Source organism: Choristoneura fumiferana, chromosome 16, assembly GCF_025370935.1.
Source record: "Choristoneura fumiferana chromosome 16, NRCan_CFum_1, whole genome shotgun sequence".
NCBI lineage: Eukaryota > Metazoa > Arthropoda > Insecta > Lepidoptera > Tortricidae > Choristoneura > Choristoneura fumiferana.
Genome location: NC_133487.1, coordinates 5683893 through 5689392, shown reverse-complemented (window position 1 = coordinate 5689392; position 5500 = coordinate 5683893). Strand labels below are relative to the sequence as shown.

Sequence of the window (5500 nt, the reverse complement as noted above, 5' to 3'; positions counted from 1 at the left end):
TGACGTTTATTTTGACGTTTTGTTGTTTTAATTTTTATTTTGATGTTGGCGAAAATAAAGCCAACTGCACATAAACTGTGCGTGTGATTTAACTAAGGCTGCGTTTTCACTAGAGATGTGCGAGCATTATGCCTACGGGGAATGGGTTTGTCATGAACCAATAGAAACGCTTTATTTACCCATTCTCGCTCCACTCAGCTATTTTACAGGGCATTAGTTTTCTAACTGTAATGCTGTATTGTAAAGGTCCCGTTTTTTAGTTTTTGTAAATAACTCGTAAACGCTGGCCCACAGCAAAAAATGTTCTAAGACATAACTAATCTACATAAAATTCTCTACAAAAAAGATTTTATACATTTTTTCTTTGAGATCAATATTTCACGAGATATGGCGGGGAGAAGATGGACAATAAAAATAAGCACATTTCTTTAAGTATGGCGATGGACGGATACTTGTTACTCTTTCACGCAGAAACTACTGAACGGATTTGCATGAATTTTGCCATAGACGTAATAAATACCCTGGATTAACATATTATTATAGGCTACTTTTTTCTTTGCCCGCGACTTCGCTCGCGCAGAATTAGTACCTATGTAGTTTAAAACTTTGCGATCCTTTTGATGCCACAGGAACTATAGATTATTTTGGAATATAAAGTATAATACATGAGTTTTCTGAGAACTCTTAACAATAACTACCAACAATGTAAAAAATACGAATACTTACTGAATATCTTCATCGTTGTATTTCGCTCCCAAAAGATGTCTCAGCCGTAGAATCTCCACTTGATTGAAACTTTCAGAATTAAGTAATTCATCGACTACAGGAATAGAGTCGTCGGAATCTAAGCTGCTGGGTGAGTCCAACGGTAATTCGTCTTCGAGTGCTTCAAAAAGATCGAGCTCAAAGTTATTTGCATACTTCAAGGCGTTTTTTTCGAGAGTATCTGGGACACACGAATCATTGTGAAATATTATAGTTGTATTATCTTCATTGTCTAATCGAATAGTTCCAATTTCGAAACTAAGTGACAAATGAGAGCATGTATCCTCACCGAATATTTTGAAAAGCTCGTGTTCAATGTCGTCGGCAGATCGGGAAGTTCCCATGTTATTTGAAAAACCTTGAAGTATTAGGTTCTTCTAAGTCGCTACAATTTAGACAGTGGTAGTGGTCATTAGATTTGAGGATTGGTAGCGAACTTCATGTCAATTTTTTTGGGAAAATACTGTAGTTTTCTCCTTGCCTTCCACAATGCATGGAGTGCGGAGTTCGTAGTTGGCAAAGATAGCGCTGTTGCATCAGATCCCTAGTCGCTGCGACACCCACAGAAAGAGATGGAATCACTTTATTAGGTACTGAACACTTTATAACGATAGCGACGTATGTTTGCAAATCGGAACCGAAGTTCTTATTTCAAAAGTAACATAGGAGACACACAGGCACACTCAACGCAGTAGAAAATCACTCGGTCGTACTCAACCGTAATAGAAGAAGGAACAACGCACAGTTCTAGATGTGTCTGGCATGAAGCAAAACAAAACACTGGTCCGATCTAAATCTAACTACAGCCAGATGGACATCATAAACCTTTCCTCGGTCGGTATCGGCATTTCCAAAAAGTAAAAATGGGATGCAATAAAACTCAGGTGTGAGTGTGAATAGCGTCTAACAAATAACGGAGAGATCGGAAAACAATAGAAAACAATAAACTGCGTTTACGTCGGCCACATGTTGCTCTTTCTCTTTACACCTCGCTTAGCGGTTACCTGAACTGTTAAAAGTTAACAATCAAAAGATAGAATTATCTGTCGGGCATTTACTTTATAAATATATAATTTGAATTAAAACAATAATTCTAATGTCATAAGAAAATATTTGTAATATTTGCGACAGTTTAGTGTCAGTTCAGTTCATGCAGCTTTGAAACCAGCATATTTACACTTGCGAACGCGTTGAAGCGTCATCAAGCCCAGTTTAGAAAAAAACGGTTAAGTGCGAGTCGGCCTCGTTTACGAAGGGTTCCGTACCAACTATACAACAACACATAACATAACATTGAAACAAAAGTATCATATTCAAATATCAGATTAATAATAGGACGCCATACCATATTTTGTATTTTCTTAATATTTTCCTAATAATAATCTTAATCATCTTGCTAGTCTTGCAAAAAAATATACGGAGGAATGCCTACCATATAAGGGATATAACCTGAGATTGTCCACCCATAATTATGACTAATGTTATAAGAGTAAAACTACTAATCTCAAGCAGACTTAGCCGTTATAGTTTTCCTTGAAAGTGATATTTCTTACTACCATCCTGAATTTTTTCTATTTTTTCCACCCACCGGTTTAGATTAGATTTTAGAGGGAGAGGGGGGGGGGCGCTCGATTTTAATGAAAATTTGCATTTTAAAGTTGAATATTTCGCAAAATATCAATGAATCGAAAAATCGTCTAAGCAAACCCCTAATGGTTTTAAAAGACCTATCCAACGATACCCCACACTATAGGGTTGGATGAGAAAAAAAAATCACCCCCACTATATCTATGGGCGTCTACCCTAAAAATTTTTTTACAATTTTTATTGTACCATTTTGTCGGCATAGTTTGCATATACATAATATCCGTGCTAAATTACAGCTTTCTAGAACTGATAGTCCCTGAGCAAAGCCGCGGACGGACGGACAGACAGACAGACATGGCGAAACTATAAGGGTTCCATTTTTGCCATTTTGGCTCCGGAACCCTAAAAACGGCAAAAAAACAGGTTTGTTGTATGGGAGCCCCCTTAAATAGTTTTTAGTATTTATTCTTATAGTGGCCACGATTATACGAGTACATAGTAATCTGTAAAAATGTCAACTGTCACGGTTCATGAGATACAGCCTGGTGACGGACGGACGGACGGACAGTGAAGTCTACGTAGTAGTAGAGTAGGGTTACCGTTTTGCTCTTTGGGCACGGAACCCTAAAAATCGTGCAAGTTGCATTACATTGCGGGGCCGTAAAACAAACGAGTATGAAGTGGTCAATCGAGCGCCGCAATTTAATACAACTTGTACTTTTTTTAAGGCCGTTAAGGGTATACACAGAATATTAAGGTATACGCTAGCTGTGTTATATATTGTATCTGTGACACTTCAATTGTAAAAAAAAAAACTAATAAACTCTCTTCCGTTCCATCGCCTGTGTACAACTGATGTGTGTTTTTATTTCTTGCCGTAATTCATAAACCAGCCTAAAACATTGGTCCTTAAATACCGGAATAAGTATTCTGCAAGATATTTATCGTCAACGCATTGTCCTTGTTGTGCTGCGAGGCGGATTGAGCCAGATTGAATCAACGTGCATTTGTCGGCGCCGGCGCCCGAGTTATAAAACGTGGCATCAAAATGGCGTCAGATCAAGAAGAGGCATCTTTGAAGTCTACAACCTGCGAACTACAACCGCTTATAAACAAAAGGCGATTTTTAAAAGGGCGTGTTACGCACATATCAAATTTGGTAAACAAAGCGCCCATCGACGAGCTCCCGTTTCACAACGAGCGGTTACGTGAAATTTTGGCCAAGATTGAAGATGTCAACATGAGTATTGAATCGTTGGACCCCGCCGAGCAGAAGCGGGCCTTCAGCTAGAAACAGGTGCACCGAGCTGCTTTTGGCGCTGCAGCGGCGGCAGGCGACCGCGTGCGCGCCGGACGCGAGTACGAATACTCAGTCAATGCATGGAACTTCTAAGCCTTCTTCAGGCGCCGGTCTTCTTCCTAAAATTTCACTTCCTACCTTTGGCGGAAACTATAACGAGTGGCTTAACTTTAAAGACTTGTTTAGCAGCTTGGTTCATAGCAATAATGACCTAAATGATGTTAGTAAGTTTTATTACTTGAAATCTTGCTTAAAGGGGGAAGCGGCCGCATTGGTCTCAACAATTGACACTCTGCTGCTAATTACAGTAAAGCATGGGATGCGCTGATGGAACGATATGATAACAAAGTTTTGATTGCCAACCATCACATTCACTCACTGTTAAATTTGGGCAAAATAAACCGCAATTACGACTTGAGAAACTTGATGAACGATTTTCAGCAGCATTTTAACTCATTGCTAGCTTTACAGGTGCCCGAACTAGCTGACATGCTTCTCATTCATGTTTTATGCTCAAAGTTGGACTTTAGTTCATTAAGAGACTTTGAACTGAGTCGAAAGTCCAAGGATTTCCCTAGCATAAATGATTTTATCAAGCATATTCAGCAGAGATGCCAAGCATTGGAGATGATTTCATCTGAGTCCGCCAAGCCAACCTCTAGCAGTCATCGGTCCGTGTCAAATGTGATCACAAATAAGGAGAGCAATGGTAAACAGAATAAATCAGGTAAGCTGTGTGGATTTTGTAATGGCCAGCATTACATCAATAGGTGTTACAAGTTTTTAAAACTGACAGTTGATGATAGGATAAAATTTACAGACAAGTTTAAGTTGTGCTCTCTTTGTTTGTCCGCTGGTCACTCTGTGTCAGATTGTAAACAAACCTTTGTGTGTAGATCATGTCAGCAGAAACATCACACCCTGCTACATCCAAAATCTGTGCCTGTCTCTCCAAATAATTTGATTGTTTCCAGTTCCAAAAATGAAGCCGAGCCATTGGCAGATGGAGTGATCTTGTCAACACCGGCCATAGAGAGTTCATGTTTGGCAGACTCATTAGTTGTGCCGCAGCCGACTCTCAACTTACACAACACTGCTGTGGAAGAAAAATGTGAAATATCTCTCCTTCCAACAGCCTTGTGTTATGTCATCGATGATTCTGGTGAGATCCATTTTTGTCGAATATTATTAGACAGTGGTAGTCAAAAGAACTACATTACAGAGGATTTTGTTGCCAAATTAGCTTGCAAAAAGACTCCTGTCAAGTTTTCTGTCTCTGGTGTAGGTGGTAATGCAACTCCTGTCAATGCAAAAATTAATTTACAAATCTCTACCAGAGATTTTAAGCACAAATTCAATAGTGATTTTGTGTGCTAAAAACAATTACTGAGTCTTTGCCAACTACCAACTTTCCAAAGAATTTAATGAAGTGGCCGGGTTCTGTCAATTTAGCCGATCCTGATTTCAATGTATCTAGAAAAGTAGATGCAATTTTAGGCATTAATGACTTCCGGTTGTGTATGCAAGATGGTCAGTTAAACTTGGGTCCAAATATTCTGGGTTATAAATACAACTTTTGGTTGGATTTTCTGTGGAAATCTGGTTCTGACCAGGAATCAGTTAATTAAAATGCCAGACAATTCTGTGTGCAAATTTTTACAGGATGACTTGACAAAGTTCTGGACAATGGAGGAGCTGCCTGCGCAGCACATCATGTCGAGCGCCGATGCCGCCTGCGAGCAGCTGTACGTGCAGTCCGTTTCGCGCGACTCCACGGGCAGGTATGAAGTCGACTTGCCGGTCAAAGAGGAGATGCTGCCTAAATTAGGTAATTCTTTTAATATGGCT

At 39.4% G+C, this 5500-nt stretch overlaps 1 pseudogene; it reads left to right on the top strand.

Moving 5' to 3' along the window:
* Positions 1-3688: 3688 nt before the first annotated feature.
* LOC141436277 (uncharacterized) lies at positions 3689-5500 on the top strand (annotated as a pseudogene).